Source organism: Symsagittifera roscoffensis, chromosome 7 (genome assembly GCF_963678635.1).
Source record: "Symsagittifera roscoffensis chromosome 7, txSymRosc1.1, whole genome shotgun sequence".
Lineage (NCBI taxonomy): Eukaryota > Metazoa > Xenacoelomorpha > Acoela > Convolutidae > Symsagittifera > Symsagittifera roscoffensis.
In genome coordinates, this window is record NC_087068.1 from 46,280,180 (window position 1) to 46,305,762 (window position 25,583).

General features: G+C 35.6%; 1 protein-coding gene across 1 annotated transcript in view; it reads right to left on the reverse strand.

Moving 5' to 3' along the window:
* Nucleotides 1-23,191, reverse strand: part of LOC134851727 (very long chain fatty acid elongase 4-like) — a 413,303-nt gene extending 390,112 nt beyond the window's left edge. The window contains exon 1 of the mRNA XM_063867946.1: nucleotides 23,181-23,191. The gene's annotated coding sequence lies outside the window, so the exon portion shown is untranslated. The remainder of the gene's footprint in view (nucleotides 1-23,180) is intronic.
* Nucleotides 23,192-25,583: the final 2,392 nt, after the last annotated feature.

Sequence of the window (25,583 nt, forward strand, 5' to 3'; positions counted from 1 at the left end):
AATCTGCTCCAAGTCAAACTTTTGATAGTTGAAGGGGTTTGTTCGATTTGTCACAAGCATTATTCGTATTCATTGGAATTATGACTTGTCTCACTGGTTCCCGAGCAAATATATCTTCATGTCGCCAGCTGTTGGCAGAAATGTTTTTGTGATTTCTTCTTGGTGGGGATAATTTGCAGGAGTTTTCAACAATGTCGATTCAATAGCTGAGAGTACTTGGTCTGTCACTGTCATTTTTTTACATATAGGTTCGCCTCGATGATTTCAAGCTTATAATGTTTGGCGGCGTCTTCCGATATAATGAGAAAATCTTCGAGAGATCGCCGATATGAAATTCTCAGCGTTACATCACTCAGCATCTAAAAAAATTCAATACCAGCCGGTCCAAAAAACGAGACTTCTCTTGATTCCCGAATCAGTTCTTTATTACTTGTAAATTCTGCACCGTTTATTGCCCCGGGAACAATTTCTAGTCGATATCCTTGACACTTAAACCAAGAATCTTTTGCACCTTGGCTGTTTGAAAATTCAGTTCCAATGAAGCTCTTGTGAGCAAAATTACCATTAGCGTTTGAGATTTTGAGTCCATTGGCAGATAGTGTACAGTCAGAGAAAATAGAATAAAGAGAGTTGTTGACAAGAAACGGGGAATCGGAAACAGAAGCATCTGCATTATCATAGTTCAAATCTGCTCCGTTAGCTTGTGTAACTTTGCTTCGTATTTCCAGAAAAATTTTTTGCAGGTCAACAAAATTATTACGGTCACCGGTGATTTCAACTTCAAGCATTGGTCCATTAGGTGAATAGACAGGTCCAATTTTTTGATCGAAAGCGTTTTAAAATGTAATCAAAAGGAGTTGTTTTTCAAACAAATCCAGAGAGCTATGGGTAGCTTCATTGGGTAACAAATTAGCGATCATGTTTTATGTTTGACAAAAAATCTGCTCGACTTCTCACTGGTCTGGCTTCTCTTCGAATGGTTGTTTTTTTTTCGAGCCCCTACTGACCTTCTTCTTCGGAATCCGTTCCTTGGTGTCTTTTGACGGTGCCTACCATCATCGAGTTGTTTTCTTGCAGTTTTTGTGACAGTGTTTTTCAATGCTTGTTTAGGAGACTTCTTTTTCATAGCGATATCAATCAGTTCTGGCGCTGCACTCATCAAAAGTTCTGTGCCCAGTTTTTTCGCAGCCGGTAGAATAACCCGTCGTTCAAACGGTATAGCAACATGACCAATACCCGTAGCCAAAGCGCCAAATCCGATGCCGCGTTGTCGGTAGTGTCCAGAGAAATGAGGAAGTGAAGCTTGCTTTGTATAATATTGTTCCATTGGTTTTCAATCAAAACGCTTGAATTTAGGAGTCAACACAACTTTACCAGCTCCTGCAAAGGGCACTAGTCTTCCAGTTTCTGTGCGCAACTGTACCGATATTGATTTTACAGATGAAGTGAATAATTTTTTTGTAGTCTAAATAAGTGAAGTCTTTTCGATGATTAGGTTCAATGCTGCAGGCACTACCGTCTGTGACGCGTAACAATAGGGCCTTTGCATCTCCAACAGTTTGGTATTGAATAATGTCAATATAGACGAAAATTAGACGTGTCCCACTTGATAAGTCATATGGGAATTGAGATTCGTGCAGTTCGTTTCCCTCATAAGATGCATCGAAGGAGGGTATCATTTTGTAACCAATGTGATATTCACCGTTCTCATCAAGCTTTACATTGTAGCCTAATAGACTGCGTATTTAAAGACTTGGGAATGAGATTCTTTCATTTGCGTTCATCCAAATGCTCATGCTATTCGTGATTTCTTGAGGACTTGCATCGAAATGAATTTTGTCTTTGAGTGTTGTTTTTATCTCATTAATCAATTGTTCTATAAATAAGTACTCTCTTGATTTGATAAAAACTTTTTCGCCAAAGTAAGGTCTGGAAATTTTGTTCCGATTGCCAGCGTAGGAATTACTGGCTACCACTTCGGATGCTCTGAAGTACCTAAATTCCTCATCAGTAAAATTGCTTAACTTTGTTGGGAAAATTATTTCTGAGAGAGCAACTCTCCAATTTCCGTCTAAAACTATTTCTTCTTTACAAAGTTTCTAAAATTGGCCAAAGTGTTGTCTGGGAAATAATCCATTGATGCTGTTGAAATCAAACGTAGAGTAAACTAATCACTGCCCATTTTCGTTATAATCAGCTTTGTTTCCAATTAAACTAAGTTCTTTTTCACAAAATTTTACGTTGATTTCTTCCTTTTCCGCACCAATGAGACTGTATGTTGGAGTGTTTACGGTAGGAATGGCAATTATTTCAAAAACTTTGTCTGTAAAAATCTGAATGTAACCTTTTCTAAAAGGCAAGTCAGTTTTCGCTGTTCGCACATAGTCACCAACATAAAATATTGGATTCTGTACCAACTTGGATGAACTGTTTGCTATTAATGATACTAAAGCAGGTAGATGTTTTCTTGTGACCTTGTTTGGAGCCAATTTTGTTACTCTATTAACGCGTGAGTTAATCGTTTGAACAAAATTTTGTAATTTGTCAATATAACTGTAAGTTCATTCAAACTCCAAGTACTTGTAGATAAAACTTTGCAGCGATCGAATGCTTCTTTCGGCAAACGCTGGTTTATTTTCACTGTGAGTATTGTATTTGATGATTTCTCGTTTAATACATAACTTTTCGAACTCTCCTTTAAACTCGGTGCCTTTATCAACCCAAACTTTTTTTGGTTGTTTTGTTTTCATCATTTTTTTGAAAGCTTCGGTTGCTTCTTTAGATTATTTGGTCTTCAGAGGTTCCACTTGCAAGTAACGAGAGAGACAATTGACAGCAACTAACAGATATCGTACCCTTCGGTTATATTTAGCCAATTTATCAACATAAGCCAAGTCAAGGGACCAAATTTCGTTGATATCGTTAACAATCACTTTTAGCCAAGGATATGTTTTACGAAACAATCCATACTTTGTATGTAATGATTGAGATCTCAGAAATATTTTGAATTTTTTGGTGAGAGTTGGATTGCGCTTTCACATCGTTAATATTAACTTCTCTTGAACAACATTTTATTTCAACTCATGAGAACATAGCCAATTTATGTGAATAATGTAATTAAGACTTTGTTTCTAGCAATGAACTCAATAACCATATGATTACTCTTCATAGTAATTCTGTCGCTACTGGTAACAATACTGCAGCCACCAGCAAAAACGAAAAAATTGCCCCGAACATGAATTTGAATGACATTGAATTATATGAATCTGCTTTCAATGGTACCCTGAAAACTTTTCTTATTCCTGGTGATGATAGTGAAGATATTTTAGAATTTATGTCTAAGCACAAAGAACAAAACCAAAATTTGATTTTGGCAATCGGTTTCCAATGGCCCCAAAAAGTTCAAATTTCATTAAATTTGAGTTTACAAAACCGTCAGTGATCAATGAAGAAGATCTGAACAACCCCATTCAAAATGAGCTTGTTGACATTTATGTTAATTCCCTTTTGGTTCCGATTCTAGCCTACGGACTTGCGGATGGAACATTTTAAGAAATGGTCGATAGAATGCAATCGGTGCTTCATTCATATGCTTCACACGGAAGCGGATGGGTTTTACAACAAGTGCTGAGATTGTTTATCAAATTTGGTAAAATGAATCCCATTCGAGGGTCCATGACTGTTTTAATCTTTGTTTTACTGCTGCTTATCACCTTCATTATCGTTTGAATTTAATTGTTGGAAGATACGAAGATCCAGCTGCTGAAAAAACATGCCCTACAGCTTACAGAACCAGCAACGCCAAAAAAACCAATCGGTGAGTTTCCAACCCAAAAATGTTTCAGAGATAAACCCGAATTTGAACATTTGAACAAAGTTCGTGTCAATGTGTTTCTTTATGAAAAAGGAGACTTGGTGCCTATGTTGATATCAAAAATGAGTCTGAACATACGTTCAGTATGGATGTTTTGTTGTTATTTGAGCCGGGTAAACATCATTTTGTGTTAAGAACTAACCTTTTAAGTTATAAATGTGAAATCAAAATTTATAAATTCCGGACCTTTATGCGCCTGTGTCGCAACTGTTTTCATATAAGTTATAGCGAAGAAGCGAACAAGATGCATCAAAGATCATGCAAAGAACATGAACCTGCAGTAATAAAAATGCCATCCGTTGAAGATGGAAGCAATAAATAAAAATTTAACAACTATGCAGCACTTAGTTTTGTTCCTGTTGTTATCTACTTCAATATAGAATTGTTTTTGAAACCTGTAACCCTATGCAATAACAACCCGAACACTTCGTCGTCTAGGAACTTAGAAAAACATGAACCCTCTGGTTACTCTCCTTGTGCGATTGAACATGATTCTTCAAAACCATACTTTTTTGATTTAAACAGTAGTAAAAAATGTATGCCAAAGTTCATCGAGCAGTTACAAATACTAGACAAACAAATCAACCAACAAAAAAATCGCTACCCAAACTATATTGACAATCGATCTATCCTGAAGCAGGATGAAACCACTTCATGCTGGTTGTGCCTAGCAGAGTTTGTTGAAGGTGAAACAAAATGTTTGGACCACTGTCACTACAGTGGTGAATTCCTAGAGTGGGCGCACTCAAAGTGTAACCTAGCGCGACGAAAGGTGCGATATACACCAGTTGTTGGACACAATATACAAAATTATGATCTTCACCATATTTGTTTGGCTTTGGGTGAGTTGGATGCACGATCCAAGTCACACCCGCAACAGATGAGAAGTATATCTCACTAAGCATTGGTGTATTGGTTGACACTTACACACGAGCAAATGGTGTTAAGCAAAATGTCTATGAATACATGCGATTCATAGACTCATGTAAATGTTTGAATTCTTCGTTGCAAAAACTTGTTGGTAATTTACCAGCTAATAAGTTCTCTATACTAGATGAACACTTCAAACAAGCTGATGAGAGTTTTCGTGCACTTCTAAAGAGGAAAGTTTTTTACCCTTTTTCCTAAATGTCAAATTGATTAAAGTTTGATGAACAAAATCTGCCACCACTCAGTGCATGGGGAAACTCCTTAGAAGGAGAAAAAATCAGTGTTAGTGAGGAAGATTTAAAACATGCTCAAACAGTCTTCGATAAATTCAATTGCATAAACTTTTAGCAATATCACAATCTCTATCTCACATGTGATACTCTTCTTCTCGCACGTTTTTTTGAAGAGTTTCGTTCGATAACTCACGCAAGCTACAGATTAGATTGCGCGCATCATTTTACTGCGTCGAATCTTGCGGGAGATGCTTTCAAGAGGATCTGTAATGCTGATATTGAACTTCTTTCGGAAAGAGAGCATTTAGAAATGGTGGAAAGTATGATGTGAGGTGGGATAGCATCTGTTTTTCAAAAAAAAAAATTCAATGCAAACAACCCGTACATGAATGAAAAGTAAAACCCACAAGAAAAAACAAGTTATGGCTTCATGTTGGATGCAAATAATCTATTTGGAGGTGTTATGCAAATGCATAAATTACCAGCACGGTACTTTGAGTTAATCCATGTTAAGGAAGACGGCGAAGTTAGTACAAGCAGTGAAACGAGCCTTGATGAAAAATTGGCAACTCCAGAAGATTCGGATATTGGCTTCATTCTTGAAGTAGATCTCGAGTACCCTCAAGAACTTCATGAAACCCATCGAGACTATCCTTTATCACCAACCAAAGAAGTGGTGCCAGAGCAGTGGTTAAGTGATTACCAACGAGATCTGGCAGAACAAATGAAAAGCAAAGATAATTATCGAGTTGCTCCTGGCAAAGTAAAAAAACTGCTTCAGACATTGCATAACAAGAGTAATTATACAGTGCATTACAAACTCTTACAACTCTATGTTCGGTTGGGTTTGAAAATAACGAATGTACATAGAGTTTTAAAGTTCAAGCAAGAACTATGGTTAGAACCCTTTTTAACCCTAAACACATACAAAAGGAAAGCTGCACGAAACAAATTTGAAAAAGCACTGTATAAATTGTTGAATAATTCTGCTTATGGAAAAACATGCGAATCGAAAAGAAAAAGAGTGAAGGTTAATATTGTACATAACACTGAAGAAACGATGCAACAAATTCCTGCTTTTGACTTCAAGACAATTAAAATATTTGGTGATGATTTAGCGGCATTGACGTCAGCACAACGAGTCATTAATTGGAATGTACCTACCATAGTAGGAGCATGCGTGCTTGAAATCGCTAAATTGAAATGTATCGGTTTCACTATGAAATTATGAAACCAAACATTAGTGTCGATTCCTTTACTCCGATACTGATAGTTTGCTTTACGAAATAGAAACCGAAAAGAATGCAGATTTTTACGAAATTTTGAAAAAACAAATCCGACATTATTGACGAATTCGATTTCTCAAATTATCCCAAAAACCATCCCTTGTTGAACAAGCAAAACAAACTGACAGTTCTCAAATACAAAGATGAGTTCCCAGCCGACACCATCACGGACTTCATTGCTTTAAAACCCAAGTTATACTCCATCGTCTCTCTAAGTGATTATTTTCAATACTCATCAAAATTTTGTTGAAAAAATTAGCACTTTTTGTTAAATTTGTCGACAAAAAAATTGGGAAAAACGAAAATTTGTGAGAAAAAAAATTTGTCCAAAAGTTTGATAAAATTGTCAAAGTTTGATCAAATTTTTTTTGATAAAATTGTCTGAAAAAATTTGGCAAAAAATTTCTTTTCGAAAAAAAATTTGTCGAAAATTTGGGGAAAAAAACTTTAAAAAAAAATTGTCGAAAAAAAAATTTAGGAAAAAACTTTTTTTTCGAAAAAAATATTTTTCGAAAATGAGGGAAAAAGAGAAATTTTTAGAAGAAAAAATTTGTCGAAAAAAAATTTGGGAAAAAATTTTTTTTTCGAAAAAAAATATGTCGAAAATTAGGTAAAAAAAAACCCCTCCCCTTGTCCAACTCTTATCGTCACATGTTTTAAATACATCATCTCCAAATTTACTTAGTCATGTTCATGACCACACATTAGACCACACATAATCATATCGATTTTTATCACCCAATCATCATAATGAGTTAGTAGTCAATGAATAAACGATTAGTAATCATTTATTCATTTTATTTAGATCATCATAAGGTTTCAGCCGAAGGCATTTCCAGGGCGAATCAAAATTTTCCATCTCATCGGAAGTATGAAGAAACTCCTGGGACGGGTAGTCTCTATCGATCTGAAAACACCAGAATTGCATCTGACCGTCATGTTCTGAATACTTTTCGTACGAATAAGATAGCATTGTCATCGTTCGACGATAAACGGTATATATTGGATGATGGCATTTCAACGTTGCCATATGGTTACATCGAGTCTTCAGAACCGCCTTCAAACGATAGTCGTCGTGGTAATAACAGCTCTGCATTTCATGCCGATAGTGCGACCGATGAAACGTTAGATCGAGATAGTGATGATGATGACGATCGAGATGCATTGGTTGCTCATTTTGAAGACAATGACGCACCAATAGAATGGGATCAAGAGAATATACTAGATTGTGTGTCGCAAGAACTTGATCGAACACAAATAGACTGGGATTATACGCAAGATGTGCAATACGATAGTCAAGATAGCTTCATTGACCCCAGCACAAGTCAATCACATGTACATCGTTCATTGTTCGATCTTATGTTAACAGCCTCAAATGAAATAGGATTCCAGACTCCGGATCCTGGATTTGCACGTCTCGATCAGATAAACGAAAGTGGCCTTGACAGTGACGATATTGCCGATTTGAGTGCTGAAGCTTCTGCAGAATCGTCTTCAGAATCGTCGAATAAATCTTTTCTAGATCGTGAAGCCGTCGAAGATGTGCCAACGCAATCAAAACGTTTTCGCAGGAATTAAGAAAAAAAAATTTGTTAATGTGATAGTGTGTAAAATATTGTGCAGTAAAGAGTAACAGCATTTACATTCAGTGGCCCAGCCAGAAATAATTTTGCTTCAAACGCTTCTTATCTAATATTGACTTTAAGACGAGTTTTATGTTTTAATGTGTACCAGTGTGCATGTTAGATTTGGTGTTATATTTGAACCAAAAGTTGACAAAATTCAATTTAACGTTGAAACGTATGTTCTCCGTTTAATTATTCAACAGTTTCTTCCTGAAAGTACTTCACATAGACGTTTACAGAAACCAGTCTATAGTAATACATAAAAATTTCAAGCAGATTCTATTCATATTATCCAAACATATTCGGTGCAGAAATCAAGCGTCTTTCATATACCATGCATGAAACGTTCGCTATAACCACTTCATATACCACTCCAATTTGGTGCATGAACAAAAAGAACGAAATACACCGTTTGGGCGTTTGGACGACTTAGCTATCAACCTAACAAAAATAACATTCAGGATCATTGGTTGAAAAAACTTTACATTGGGATCAAATTTGTGGGTTCATTATTTGGGATCATGAAAAATTTTACAAGGTATCAGTACTTTTACATGGGATCTCAAAAATTTACGTTGCGATCTCAATTTTATTCGCAATGATCCCTCCGGAGATCATCCCCCTCCCCCCCCCCCCCCCCCTCCGATCCCAGTTTAAATTAGCTATACTACTCGACCTAAAGAATCAAATGGTTTTTGGCCCTGTAAAACCTAATAATTTTCTTTTTTTTTCCTCAACATGTCCAACAGGTGTGCCCAAATTTGTCTAGTGATCCAGACCCTGCTAGGGGATGATGTAAGTTTTTTCTTGTGCGTATAAAACAAATATATTACACTTTACGATTTAAGAAAAAAAATATTTTTAAACATAATTGTCAAATAATACATATTTGATAATTTAATTAAGATGAATCTTTTTTTAATTTTTCTGCGAACACTTCAGCAAACAGTCAGATGCAGATCGGGAACATGGCCGAAAAAAATATGTGCCAATCTTATACGAATTTTAAACCTGTTCGGATCTGTCCGATCAGTAATACGTTATGCTCTGTATATGTATATGTCAGCCAGTCTTTTCTTGCTAACGCTCCTCTCCTCAAAAAATTATTAAAATGGAACACCACAATTGTGTGTATAATATGTACAACTGGTTCCACTAAAAGTATCTAACTGCTTAGCCGGAGTTAAGCATTTCATAATTTAAAAAGTTAAACAATTCATGATGAACAACAACAAAATCACTCCAAGTCCCTTAGAATTTTTTTTTCATAGGTCGCATAAAATCGTTAGCAAACTATTTACTCACTGGACTAAAACTTCATAAAGCCACTGCTAAAAACAACATTTTTTTGGCAGGTTCTAAGTTCTGGTTGATTTTACAACAAAAAATCATTTCAACTATTTTGTAGGGGAAATATAATTTCAAAAGCTGTTAGTTCAAAAACGCATGAAAAATAAGTAATGCATTTCGCTAGCCCTCAATTTAAAAAATTTACAATATTGCACTTCGAACTAGTAGAACGCGGGAGAAAGATGATAAAATTGAGTTATATTTGAGAATCAAACAAAAGAGACGCCAAACATAAATCTTGAGTTGAATGGATTAATTATGAATAAATTTCTTGGAACAAGTTTTTTGTCATTCAAGCGGGTGTGTAGTTTTGGTTTTTTAAATATTTCAAAAACTTTATCTCAGGTATCTGTTGAGACAATTAACTGGCCTTTAACATACCTCGGGAGCTTAAACTGTTTAAATTAACAGTTTTTTGTTGTCACATACATCTGTCTATTCTTATTCAAATTATTTCAAGTTTCAAACAGTTTCAATTTTTTTTAATTTAACTCCAAATTTCTGAGAAAGGGTTTGGTTTGTATCAAATTCTGATAACAATTTATAAAAACGCTGAACTCAAAACTAAATTTTTTTTTACAAAATTAAAACATATAGGTTACTTGTTTGTTTATTTGTGGGTTTGTTTGATTTCTATATATGTATTCGAAAAAGAAGGACTGGAAAACAAGCTGATAGAACAATTAGTATCATCCCATTTGTTATTAGTAGGCAAAGGTTCAACACCGGTAACGCTGAGCGGGGGAGGGTAGAGGAGTGAGCAGGGTGCGGAAAAGAGCAGGAGCAAAAGTTTATTTATTATACTTTCGACACGTTTCACTCGGTTTGTAACGCAAACTTGTGTTCGCATGTAACTGATACAAATGCATGTACCCATAACATGATTTGGTTCAAAATGGGCAAAAATGACACTTTGTCAACATACATTTATTCTTTTTCACAATCGGCTTGAAATCTGTTAGGACAAATTATTTTGTTATGTGTGTGGTGATATTGTCCATAACAAGAAACTTGAATACATCCGGGCTAATCGGTTTCATTGCCTCCTACAAATTTCACTAAACACTTGAAAAACTTCAACATAATGAAATTATAAAATGAACAAGTTCTTCTTAAATGCGGTTTAATTTCGTCTGGTTTCCTTGGTGGCTGAACATGTGATAAACTTAAATAACCTACAAAAACTTCAGTCTTTTAAACACTCTAGATTGACAAAATTATTGATAAACCAACAATCTGTAGTTAGTTCAAATTAGAAAAAGAAGTGAAACCTCGGATATCAAACCTAGAAAGTAATATAAAGAAGTTATATGGAATATCATCGACATGTGCACAAAATATAACTGATTCCAATATAAATAATTGCCAAACTGTTTAACCAAGTTAAAGCGTTTCAGATTTTATAAAGTAAGAGGAGTGAAATAATGAATCCCATTCAATTAATTTTTTTTTGAAGGTTTTAGTCATTCAGTGAGCGAATTAACTAAACAGAGAACCACTTATACATACCTGCTGGAGCCAACAGTGTTACACGAACAGGATTATCCGGAGAGAGTTAAGCGGGAAATCTCTTACTACAATATTTTAGAAGGGAAATATCGATCCCACATCTGATAATCACCGTTGATAACAATCATTGGCCGCATGGGGACGACTCGGTGGCCCATGGGAATATGATTTTTGTCCTAATTATCATGATTACTTGAAAATAAATTTTGATTATGGTCAACGATATAAATGAATAAAATTTGAGTGATGTCTAACGAGAAATTAGACTTGTTTTCAACCAACTTTGGGATATTTATCTACCTAAATTATCAGTTTTTCCATTGTCTTAAAACTCTTTCTATTCTTATTGAGTTATACTAGTTTATACCGTAATGGACTGCTAAAGAGTGGTTCAATAATTTGAAGGAACAAAAAGGAAATCCGCTACTCAATAAATGAAGATTTAACCAATGTGTTTACACTACCAAAGGAACTAGAAGGTTTTGATGTTTTCTTTTTCAGTTAAAATATTTCCGTAATTTATTAATATGATGATTGATTTTTCAAAAAGCTCTTTAATGAACTATTAAAGAGATTGAAAAAGGAGATGAAAATCAGAAAGCTGAAGATTGGGAGGAGAGCGCAGAAGAGGAAGACGAATATGAAGAAGAGAGTGAAGACGGATAGGATAGGCAGAAGGTGATAGTGACGATGAGCCTCTTATCATCAAGAAAAGACGAGAGGCCCTGATTTTGTCCTCTGATAACGATGAATGATACCAATCAAAATGAATCAGTGATCATGTTAATGGTTTTTACTAACATGTAAAAAAAACCCAGTGCTATTACCCAGTCAAGGCATCATGAATATCTTCATGTCGTCTTTTATTGAAAAAAGTACAAATTGTGACCCCACATCCCTAAAAAAATGAAAATAATTTACAAAAAAATGTTTTTTTTTTGATTTTTTCAAAAACAATCTTGAATTAAGGGTAACATCAATACCATCAATTCTATGTGATCGAACGTTGAGAAAAATATCAACTTTGTCTCTCCACCCCTCAAAAATTTCAAAACCTTTATCAAATTTTTTCTTTGATTTTTTCAGCAAAGATTCCGAATTAAAAATAATATCAGTACCATCAATTCTAAGTAAAAAAAAAACAAAAAAATGTCGATTTTGGTCGCCACCTTCAAAAAAGTCCAAAATTTTCAAAAAAATTTTTTTTGGTTTTTTATATATGATCCCAAATCAAAAATAACATAAGTACCATCAATTTTAAGTAATAGAACATTGAAAAAAATAGCAATTTTGGCCCCCATATCCCTTAAAAAAATTCGAAATATTCAAAAAAAAATTTTTTGGATTCTTTAAAAAGGATCCAAAGTAAAGATAACAACGGTACAATCAATTATAAGTATTAAAATATTGAGAAAACTATCAGTTTTTGTCTCTCCACTTTTTCATAAAAAATCCAAAAAAATCAAAAAAGTTTTTTGGATGGATTTTTTCAAAAAAAATGATAGGTAACATCAGTACCATTATTTCTGAAGAGTAGAACATTGAAAAATTTTCGATTTGCGGTAACTTTTTATTTAAAAAATTATTCGAAGAACAACTGTTTTCGGATAATCTTTTTAAAGAAAACTCACCGCAAATCGAAATTCTTTTCTAAAAAATGTCTTTTTAACTCGTAATTTGTCAATTTATTGCTTTATAATTATTTTCAAAGCGCTGGCAAAAGGCGAGCGATCCGGAAAACATTTCAACTGAAGAAAAACAAATATCTATGACAAACTCGGTATATTTAAAAACGTACACGGACAAAACGGGAAAAATAAAAACTCCATGAAAAAATCAGATTAATTGATTCGTTTAGAATCATGCTAGCAATGCTAGCAAAATTTTTCGACAATTTGCCTGATGAAAAATTTTTACCTTTAGAGCCACTTCCGCGAAAAAATCATTCTGTTGAAACAAAAGGGCATTAGCACTACTCATACTTCAGCTGAACTGTTTTCACTGAAGTGAAGTCTGTTTCACTTTTTGATTACCACGACTCGTACTTGACGACAAATGTGCTACTGCATGCTTCCGTTTCAGAGTTTTTTTGTGAAATTAGCCATTAAACTTATAGGCTACAATTACCCTGTTACTACACAACAAAAAATTTTTGGGAACACTTTTTTAGAGAAATGCGAATCCTACTTGAAACTTTCAACGGAATTGAAGCATCTGGGATTGTGCAGCGAATGATAAGAGGAGGCATGTCGTCAATTTGTACGCGCTGCTTTTATACAGCAAACTATAAAAAAAAAACTCGAAAAATTTTTGAATTCAGAACCATCAAACTACTACCTGAATTTTGACGCAAAAGATTAGAAGACATACTGCTCGCCAGTGAAACCTCCGATTTTCGTTAAATCGTTGAAACCAATATGATCATACCCGATGGTTTTCATGAACTCTTCGCTGATTACGCTCTTGCCCCTCGCGTGACGCAGTGGACATCGTTGCTAAGAGCAACCTGCAAGTCCACCATTTCCGAAAAGTGGGAATAACCCTTCTGAGAAAAGTGCAAAAGTGCACATTGGGTTTTAGGGAAAAATGAGGAAACTGAGAGAAATGAGAGGGAAATTTTTCAAAAAACAGCTCTAAGCACGATGAAGAGCTTTCGAATTCTCGACAACTATTAAGCCAAAATCTGCTTTTCAGTAAAAAGAAAATATGGGACAAAACTATTATAATTGATACGATCAGCTTGGGCCTCATCTACCGCTTGATATTTCAATTTCATACCAAAAAAAATTAAGCTGAGTCTAGATTTTGAACTATTGAACTCCGGCAAGGATGGTTTTTTTCATGCCAAAATAATTCACGACGTAACAAAAAAAGCCGACTTCGACTTCTCAAATTACGGTGAGGACCATTTTTTTGACAAAACAAACAGGAAAATTGTGTTAAAAATTAAAGATGAGAATGGGGGACGCCGATCAGATAATTTATCGACCCACTGTTGAAACTGTTTTCGGTCAGCTTGAACGGTGAGTAAAATATCCAACTTGAGCCACCCTTCGAACCCATTCCTCCCTTTTTACAGATAAAACTACCATCACTACTAACCTCCCTCCCACTCCTTTCTTTGTCACAAGAAACGACGGGCATGTATCTGATTTAGGAAAATTTGTACGTTGAATAATCTGGTAACCTCTTTTCTTTTATTTCTCATAAAACATATATAAGAGTCTAGTGCTCTTTGTTGAAACTAATAAAAATTTGATCGGTTTAGATTGATTTTCACAAGATTTCCCTCAGAGGGAATTTTTTTAACCTTCTCTTGATTTGCAAAAAAAAATGTGCTTCTGTTAAGAAGGCACGCAAAAAGTCGGTGCCAAAAAGATAAAACTAACTGCACAGTGACAGTTTTTGCAGCAAACATTCAGTGACACGTTTTTAACTGTGAAAACATTGAAAAATACAAGTACACTAAAGTTTTGAAAACTCACACTAACATGACAGTGACGCTTAACAAACTGACTGTATACCTGTTCGATTCGAAGCGTTTTCTCCTTTTTGACGGGATTTTCTTGATTCAATTTAGCCATAAGTCCACCAAAAAAGCCCATTTTTAGAAAGCACAAACGTGGACACCGAAACACGCTGACAACAGTTCGGCGACTTTTTAACTGCCCGATTGGAAAGTTTTGCAGCGGATGAAAAACAGAGCTGCGAGAAAAAGTATTTTTACCAACGGAAACCGTGCATGTTTCTCTATAAATAATCCTTTTATTTTAAAGAAAGCTTCGGACAAAAAACCACCTAGAAAGCGCAAAAAGAAGACCTTAACTATAAACATTAAATTTTGAAACAACATTTTTGAGTTAATTTCGACTGTTCTTCTTTAAAACTTGCTGAAGTTTGTTTTGGTTTCAATCAGTTTACCAGTAATAAAATCTTTCAATTGGGCTTAACCACTGTTGTTTCAATATTACGAGCTTCAAGTAAATAAACTAGATGATACAAACCAATGTGTCAACTCCTGTGATTAAATTTACTGACAAATCTATCACAGCAAGACAAATTTTTGACGAAAAGAAGAAAAACAAAGTAAAAGTATCTATATGAAGGTAGGACAGTTAAAAAATAAAAATTTAGGCATTGGGACAATCAAATTGAATTATCGTGGGAAAAAGAGCCCGCTTTAGGGGGAATTAGAGGAATTGATGTATCGGGTCCCGGTTATTAGGCACAGCTGAACAAGAACCTAAAGATAGGGTGCTTTTTGGTGGGAGCTTACGTTCATTTACAAGATCGAAGATTTGCGGTCCTTCAAAAAATTAAGGACCCATTTTCTTGGATTTTGATTTACGTGTGCATCCGCCACCTAAAGAAGGACCCCTCCTCCTTTTCATCTTGCTCAATTGCGAAATTGCAAAAAAAATCAACAGCCTTTTTCATCTTAATGAATAATTCATTTCTCCCAGCAAAAAAAAACTTGACTTGATAGAATCCATAATCAAGTTTGCGAAAAAAGCGTATTGTATAATTTCTAGGTACAATAAATGTAAGACTAGCATTTTTTCCATAGGAGCAAAATTGCGAATTCCCTCAAAATTGTTTCCAGAAAGTCTTGAATGATTTTATTGCCATTTTTTCTTAAAATGTCCAAGGTCATTAAAACAGCAAGTAGAAAACCAAAACAAGATTACTGATAAATCTGAAAACCTATATTAGTAGTATGAGGGGCCGCCAGGGATCCTTTGGGGGGTGGGGCAAAATCACCTAAAATAAGACGTGGGCGCCTAAGATCCGACACCTAAGGGGTCCAAAATTATCTTGTAGTCAGCCGGCATTTTGCTGGTGGATTACAAGATCCTCACTCGAGGATCCAAATTTTTGGATGGCCTCGCCCCTGAGGATTTTACCAAGAGTTATATACCCATGTAGCACCCGATTTTTTTACCCGATTTATGTTTAGAAAAAAGCGTAAATTAGCATTCTTTCGCCCTTTGGTACGTTCGACTTGGAATGCTGCCTTACTTTCGGAGTGTGTAATAAAACAAAGCAAGAATAGCTTTGGCCAGCATAGTTTTAACGGTCTATTTAATGCTGTAGAGTATTTCCATGATTTAAATGTATTAACACTGAAACGTATGTAAACCATAATTACTCACCAAGGTTGCAATCCGGTTGCAGCCGTCGCTGTTACGTCTAGACAATAACGTAATAATAAAAAATGGTAAAATTGTGGAATAATGAATTGCGAAAAATGAGCTTAATGGGAAGTTGGCATACAAGTGACATTGATTCGGAGCATTTATCTTTCACTGTTTTTTCAACTGAGTGTCAAATAAAAAACAAATACATTCACAATCGTCATATAAATTTTGTGTCGAGAGCCAAATAAATTGCAAATAGAGAATATGCAGAAAGTTGTAAAGAACTGTTTCATCTGGATGAGCTTTTACAAATAACGTGGTGTATTTATGCAAAACAGAAATATGGAAAAGCAACCTATTTGACTTTTGCTACCTATGAAAATATCTTTGATTATTTATTTGATTTCAACTCAATGATGATTGAGAAAGGGCTGGAGCGAAAAATAAGACTTTGTTTTAAAAAACTTTCAAAGTATCAAAAACCTCCGGTAGTTTATCTAAATTTATACCATCGAAATATAGGTCTAAGTAAGTGGTATCTGGAAGGTTACTTTCATTTCCATTGGCTTGAAATTAAGCAGGTCGGAGAAGTGTTAGCAAAATTAAAAAGGAAGTTGTAAAAACAAACTGTAACTTCAACGGACTTGGAAATTATCCATGAGATGTTTACTACTTTGAAAAAAACGTATCCAGAAAACACCAACCGTCAGACTTATTTCTTAGCTGCATGTTCCTTATTCTCCTTCTCGACTACTAACGATATAAACTACGATGTTGCTATCAAGCTGAGACCTTATGGTGGACTGATCGGGATAGAAAAATCTTCGTTAGACAAACATTTAGGTGATTCAAAAATTTTACGAATGCATGCTCTTTTACATGATACCGCCGTGTTTGTTCGTGAAAATTACAATACTGGTCCCACATACTGCTAATTTTTACTGTGGAAAGGCAAAAACTGCTTGATTGGTCACTTGAGCGGTATCACGTTTTGTTCATATATCAAATTGAGGAAATGAAAACTCAATCATTTGTTAGAATGCTGAGTGAAAGATCAGTCGTGTTGGATTTGGAAGGATTTCGATACAAGAAAAACGCTTTTATTTTAAAAGAATTAGCAATCACAACCGCTGACTACAGCGACTCCTTAATGTTTCTACCTCCAGTCAGTTTTAATTCCCTGGTAAAACTCGAGCAAAAAGCGTACAGCTGGCTAAAGAATTACTTGCATGGAATTCATTGGGATAGTGGTGATTATTTATAATTAAATCTCAACCAAATTATCCATAGTGTTGTATTGAGGAATTCCGGAGCTACATTCTACGCTAAGGGAAAGGAAAAGGCAGACTTCCTAGCCCAATATTTGGGCCGCAGAGTAGAGAATCTTGATGATTTTGGTTGTCCAAGAGTTGAAAAATTACATTACAACAAATTTTCAAACTGCTGCAAACATATACCTCATTACAACTCCAAAAATCATTTTGCTCTAAAAAAATACGAAGCCTTTTTTGATTGGTTGAAACATAATTACCATGATCAACACGGAGAGGTTAGCCAAAGTGGAGACTTATCTATCTCCAAATTCAGTTCTTTGTGCTTGGATGACCCCAGAGAGCGATATTAAAATTTCATTGACCCGAATAGAGCGCGTTGACTGCATAGGCCAAATTGTGCAACGAAAAGAGCAAGTTGTTCTATCTGAAGAAGAATCGACTACTCTGCGAAGGTTTATTCCCGTGATTGATCAGTTCATCTATTTCCAGCGATTCAAATATATTGGAAATGTTAGCCAGCAAGCGAGGAGTCTGCCTTCCTAAGCTAGTCTTAGTACCCAAACATCGTCAACCCGGAGTTGAATTGGATCTAGCCTATCTAAGCTATCCAAGGAAATTCAACAGAAAGTGAAAGAGGGCTCTGTGAAAAAATTATGTTTCATGCAAAAACTGAAAATGTTCCTGCTAACTATGTTTTGCAAATAAATGATGATAGGATGATAGTGATAGTAATGTCTGTACAAGTTATACTCGATATGAGATTTATTACTGTTCAGAAGAATAATTAATTTTTTTAACCACATTTTTTTCATTTTGAACAAAATGTCTGAAATAGCATGCGATGAACCTGATTCAACTATCATTACTGATTTTGTTTAAGAGGAAAATAATGACAGTGTTGAGCAAAAACCTCGGAAATTTTTTGTAATAATGCAACCGTACCGAGATCTCAAGTGGTTTTCATGTCTCAAATGATTTTAATTTTAATTTTATTGACTTTCTGTATCTACAAACTCTCTTTGACGAAACTCAGCTGTGAGGAAACATGAGTTTGGTTCTCAATCCTGTCCGGTTTAGTTGGCTACGTACTTCCAAATCCTCGGATATGAATAAAACTGTTGATATTTCAACGCGAGCGTTTATGGCCGTTGTTGGACCTTCAGGATCCGGAAAAACAGAGTTAATATTCAAATTTTGAAAGGAAAAACTTTTTATCCACCGTTTAAAAGAACAATCTTCTTTTACACAGAAAGTCAACCGATGTACAGTGAAAAAGGGTAGGCTCAAAATATTAACATTGAGTTTGTGAAATTCAACGGTTTTGATGGGCTAAGGAACATTGAAAATGTTCTTCTAGTGTTTGATGAATCCTGTGAAGAAATATGCATTGATAACGAGTTTGTTAAACTCGCATCAGCAGGGAGACACAAAGGCTTAGATGTTGTATATGTCAAGCATAATTTATTCCAGCAAAGTCGTTGGTCCCGAACAATTGATTTAAACACATCGCATATCATTTTATTCAAGTCACCTCGTGATATTCAGCAACTAGAGCATCTTGGAAGGCAACTGAAAATAACAAAATTTTTGAGAAGCTGTTATGAACTTGCCACAACAGACACATATGGACATCTATTAATTGATTCAGATCCCCGAACATCAGATTGTTTACGATACTGTTCAAACTTAATACCACCAGAACCATCATTTTTTTACTTACCATTAAGTAAGGCAGAGCCAGTCACACCCATAACAAATGAACGCGAGAAAACGATCTATTCTGTAGCACATGGTTCAATTGAATCCTTCTCAACTTCGAAGTTTTATTAGAAAAACATCAAATTGAAATTTGATTTTAGTTATATGCGAATGCTTGCTGAATGTAGTCAATGGTAACGTGCGAGTTAATATCCCTAACATACACAATTTCACAATTTTGAAGAATTATATAAATTGTTAATCAACCCACAGACGAACCTTGACAGAAATTAAGCAATTTTTTGAGTAAGCAAGGGTTTAATCTAGTCTGACATATCTCTACGTTTGCTTCAATTACCTTAGAAGATAAACAATGATGGCAGCCGAATAGTTTGTTTTCATTCCAAAGCTAGTCTATGTTCGAGAGCAACCACATGCAGCACATGTACTGCTTGACAATTCAATTGAACATAAAAAGCCTCAATTATCATACTTGAACCAAATGAGACCGCAATTACCTCCGAAACAAAGTGATGCATCAACTGACGGCTCTTTTTACTTTTCCCCCCACCTGCAAAATTTTACATGCAAATTTGTGGATCACATTGTCCGATTGTTATGAAAATTCACATACAGACTGATAAGGCCACGACAAACATATTTAGTCTTCATACTTTATCTCTTAAAACCACCCGTTACACAAATATATTGAAGCGCGTGTAGGGTGGGGGGAAAGGAAAAAGAGCCCAACTGACACAATACCAATACCAGTTACTGTTGCACCTGAGGACCACAGACAGCCAACAACAACGCTTATGACCGAAGATGAGGGAGATGGAACGAATGTTGGTAGTGATGAGTCCACTGATGCTATGGATGCTGTTGAAAAACGTATATTAGGACAGTTAGAAATCATGGACGTAAAAAACTTACACGAGCTAAAAATGTTCTGGAAATTATTAAATCATCGACTCGGGTCAAAATAAACAAAAATGAAAAAATAATTTATCTGGAAAAGGTCCCCATTGGAATCAAAGCATCAGTTTTTCTGTATGATATAAAACAACAGAACAAAAACTTACAAAATCCTGCTTTCATAATGATTCTTTCGGCTCTTAACCTTAACGAACAGTCGGTTATGAATACATATGCCAAACACGCGATCAAGCAGCTATTGCTACTACAGCAAAAATCAAAAGTCCCACCAAACAACCAACAAGTGTTGACAGTACCAACAGAGCATCCTCAAGCTCAAAAACAGTCAAAAAACATGGAGGCACCAAAAGTACAAGCTTACAGCAAAGAAGTAAAAAGAAGACTACCAAGAAGACTCTGATTCGTACGGAACGCGCTTTTACGATTCGGATACTTCAGCGACAGAAAGGACGGAGACAAAAACAAAGAGATGGCAAACCTACACCAGCTGAAGAGAAAATATTTTAAAAAAATTACACGTCTGGAGGGGCAGCTCTGTTTGGAGGTGTGGAGAACTTGAAAGACGAAACCAAACTACCACGACGGAGAGTTTGACATTTTTTACACTCAGAGCCCGCATACACAAAATATCGAGATGTTAGTCGAAAAATACCTCGGTTAAAAGTAATAGTCAGTTGATTTAGCATATGTTGATAAACTTGCAAAATACAACAAAGATTTTAAATATCTCCTGGTTGCTGTAGATTGTATGTCCCGATATCTACGTGTGCAGCCATTGAAATCAAAATATGCTACTGCAACAGCAGAAGCATTCAAAAAAATGATTGAGATTAAACAACCAAAAAAACTCTGGGTAGACAAGGGCACAGAATTCAAGGGATCATTTCAGTCACTATGTGATAAGAAGGGTATTTTGACTTACACAACCGAGAGCGAAAAAAAATCTGCATTTGCCGAGAGAAATACTCGATCTTTGAAGAGTTTGATATACAAATATTTCGAGCACAAATGAAATTATTTTTACATAGACAAGCTTCAAGAATTTGTTCACACAATTAACTCACGAACGAATCGTGTCATAAAAAAGGCACCAATTAAAGTGACTAAAAAGGATGTTCCACATCTAATTTCATTACGAGTAGAACATTTTCAAAAATTAGTTTGCCAACCAAAACTCTGTGTTGGCGATTTTGTCAGATTAGCAAAAATTGACATTCCTTTTCGGAAATGATACAAACAGTCTTTCACAGACGAAATTTTTTAAATATTTGACGTACCAACAAGAAATCCTCCGGCTTATAACCTTATTGACGCAAACGAGGAGCCAATTAAGGGAAAATTCTATGAGCCTGAACTAATCAGAGTAGTAGAAAAAGTAGAGCAGGAAGAGAAGGAGGAGGAGGAGGAGGCACAAGAACAAGAACAAGAAAATCAGCTATGACTAACAATTTTGATGACGCTATCAACGATTCCTTTACGGTTAATTTGGTGACATCGGCGTCTATGAACATTTTCAGTGAAAACTCATGGGCCAACTTTAAAAATCTTTTAAGCGAAGAGATCAATCTCCAAGGTGAATGGAAAGTAGCACTGACAGAAATAACATTCCCCGCTCATATAAACAATGTAACAGACACAAAGCTCATATACTACAAAAAAGGCAAAGTCAGAGCAAGTTAAAAAGTTAATGAAGACAAAATTTCCAGGCCATATGATGGTGAACGAGTTGAAATTACAGGGTATTTATATGATGATGTTAAGGAAAATAATTAACGAAATCAACTTGAAGACGGTGCTTGAAAACTTCAGTTATGATATCGATCCGATTACCAGACACTTCACATTATGGATGCATTACTGGGAAGGAATTACGTTTGAGAGTCCTCAGTTTCTCAGTATTTTGGGTTTCAAAGACCTAAGGGTTGGAACAGGATACCACATAGGTTACAAACGTTTCAGCCAAGTACATAGCATATTAACAACTCAAAATTTGATCTCTGACTATCCCATTGACATGACTGCCGGTACTCAACCAATGTTTATATACTAGGATATCATTCACTACCAAATTATGGGGGATACCAATGCTCCGCTATTAAGAGTCATTGATACTAATCGGCGAGTGAAAAACGGTAACGTGTGTCCGATCGAACCTAATCATCGCAAAGTTTTCAGCAATTTAGATTACAAGAAACTTCTAGTAAATAATATTCAAAGCATTGGGGTAAATTTGCGAACCAAAGCTGGTCGTATTGTCCCATTTCCATTTGCGCGTGGAGGAGGAAAAGTTGTTCTAACTTTAAAACTTTAAAAAATTTTAGTGCTGGTATTAAATATGGATGCGTATTACCATAATCAAGCGACTATGCTGCACTTCTCAGGGCACTACAGACAACGAGGCAGTGGCGTTGGTGCCTTGGCAATGGGAATTGGAAGAGATGCGCTTCCTTTAGCTCGAAAATTCATAATACCTGCTGCAAAACGCATCGGAAAAGAGTTGCTTGTCCAAGCTGCTACGGAGCTTATTAATAAAGCCACTAAGAAAAAAACGCCCAAGCAAGCTTTGAAAAGTACAGTCAAGAATACGATTAAAAAACAAATGGGAAGCGGAAAAAAATCTGCTCGCAAGATCAGGAAGAGGAAGACTTCAGTGAAGAGAATCAGAAGAAAAATCAGCGGCATCATTTCAAAGAAACGAAATCTACCAAGAAGTTGCTCTAATTTCTTCACCAGAGTGCGAAACGATTTCTAATTTGAGACCAACTGAAGCGACCCACAGTTCTCTAGATTTGTTTGAAAAACCTCCTCTACTTGTAACCTTTGAAAATGCTTTTACCCAAAAAATTGGATCATCGTAGTCGCCTGATGGTCCTATGCTTGAGTTTGAACTTTTGGGAGATCGAGACAACTTCATTGATCTTCAGCGCACTCGTCTTGAAATAGTGCTGAGACTTGTACAAAACAACGTAAATATTTTACGAACTCATGCTACCGATGCGGGACTAAGAGACACACCATATTTGGTCAATAACCCGTTTTCATCTTTGTTTTCAGAATGCACGCTGTCTTTAAATGACGAAAAAATCTCAAAAACCAATGCTAATTTTGCACATAAAAGTTTTATTGAAACTGAAGTTTCTCACGGTAAGGACGCAAAAAAACATTGGGTTGCTTGCCAAGGCTATTATTATGAGGATAGCCCAGCAAATATGGATGGTACGGCTGGGAGAGCTGTTGATGTTGCAGAACGTAAACGTCTTGTAGCAGCTTCGGCCGAGTTGAGATTGTTTGGTAAAATAGCATGTGACTTCTTGTCTTGTGACAAGCATTTAATAAGTGGTGTCACTGCCCGTCTTTCTCTGAGTTGTTCTCCTAAGACTTTGTTGTTATGTCAGAGGACAATGGTAAACATTACCAAGTTCAAATCACTGAAGCTAACTTATATGTGCGAAAAATGACAGTGACAGACTTTGTGTTGTCATCGATAGAAAAAACGCTGCTGAAAAGCCCAGCAATTTATAATTATATCGAAGTCCTACCACAAACATTTCTGGCCACTACATGAGTACAAAGCTGGCGTCAAGAGGATGTTTTCGCGAAAGAGCCAGTACGAAGAATGATTGTGGCAATGAGTACAAATTAGGCTTACTTGGGCACAAATAGATCGAATCCTTTTCATTACCAAAAATTCAGATTGAATGAAATCATTGTGTACAAGAACGGGCTACCTATTGCAGGTACTCCAATAGCTACGACAGATATCAAAAGAATTTACTTTAACACATTGGAAGCTCTGGATTTTGTTTTCAACAATAGTCATGGAATCAGTCTGGCTAATTATAGCAATCTTTATTTTGGGGCATTTGATCTTATATCTACCCAGGAGGCTTCACATGACTTTATTCATCCTGAATGATCAATTGCACATTATCCGTGGAGCTTAAATTCGAAGCTCCACTTGCTGGGAATATTGAGTTACTTTTCATGGGAGAGCGCGCATCAACAGTATACGTCCGTTCTGACAGAAAAATTGCCAAAAATACTCTCATGACTTAGAAGAGAGAGAGAGAGAGAGAGAGAGAGAGAGAGAGAGAGATAGAGAGAGAGAGAGAGAGAGGGAGAGAGAAAGAGTAAGAAACGGTAAAAATGGACAATGCTCAGATATATGAGCTCATCAATCGATGCAAACATTTAAAGTATCGATTTGAAGGTATTGGACCAGCTAATTGTCCATTGGCGTTGAAAAACGACCAAAACGTTTTTAAATGTGAACGCATCAAACTCTGATCAACCGGGTACTCATTGGTTACTGTTTGCTTGAGCTGATGGACAAGTTTTCTTCGCTGATCCCCTTGGACAAAAACTAACAATGTATCCGAACGTATACAAATATGCGAGACGCTTCATGAGTTTACATGACGGTGAAATTAATCAAATACTGATGAACAGACCTATTCAATCAGCAAACTTAGTTTTATATGGACTTTATTGTGTTTACGTTGTCCATTTGATAATAACATCTAGATTTCCTCTAGGACTTAAAGTGAATGATCATGATTTGATGCGATTTGCAAAACATATGTTGATATAATTGATTTGATGTTATGAAGTGATTTAATTTATATTTTTTTCAAACTTTTTTGTTCCAATATCTAAGTCAGGGGGTTCTAGAGCAATCTTGTTAACAAAAAAAACATCAAAATTCAAAAGTCTCCTGGAAATTTTTTATATCGAGTCCCAAAAAAATATTGAGGCATGGATCGCTACGCTCCTTGGGAACGCCTCTCGCTGGTGTAGTCAGATTTTTTTTGGGTTTGATTAAATAAAAAGGAAAACAGATTTAAAAATTTGAATTTTTTTTCCATAATAAATTTAACAAACAAAGTTTTTGAATCAATCTCTAAACGACCATACCCACTCAGAATAATATCAATAATTTTAGAAAACTCGGCGGCATTGTCACCATTCAAAATATTAATGAAGCGTTCAATTGTTACATTAGTGATTAAATCAGTTTGAGTTTGAATGGATCGAGTTTGTGAAGCAAAGCAAACTTGTGGCAATCTTCTTCGTAGAGGAGCACTGCCAATGTCAGTTGAGTTGTTAATAGAATTGTTGTAGTTGACAGCAATTTTTAATTATTCCATCAGGGATCCCGATAGGTGAAGTTTACTGCAACCCAATACTGGATGCTTGAAAGATGAGAGTAGACAAGCTACAGCGAAAGTGGTTGAGGTCATCTTGTTCACTACGTCGACACAATCTTTGGTTACTTCGATGAGAACATGGATGTGGGGTTGGTCATTGTCGAGCAATTGGGCGCAAGACTCGTTCTGAATTGAATGGGTTGCAAATGCAAAAATTGTGTTTAGAGGGAGTTGTGAGGCGTCGGGTTCGTTGTTCAGAATGAAAAATTTTAAAATTCTTTCGAATTTTTTTTAAAAATAAATTCAGGCAACTGCTCATACATTGCTTCAACCATTCTGCTAGTTAACTCAAATTATTCAAACGTTTTTTTCTGTTTCAGGCATCTCTACACTTTTTATTATTCGAGTATTCATCATCCGCATCGTTTTCATCACCACTTTCAGCAAGTTACATTTATCTATTACAAAAACCTTCGGGTCTAATAGGGAACATTTCAGTAGTTTTAGATGTTTATGAGGCAAAAAAAGTTTTATTGCACTGATAACTTTTGTTTGACAAAACCTAATTAAAACATAAATCATG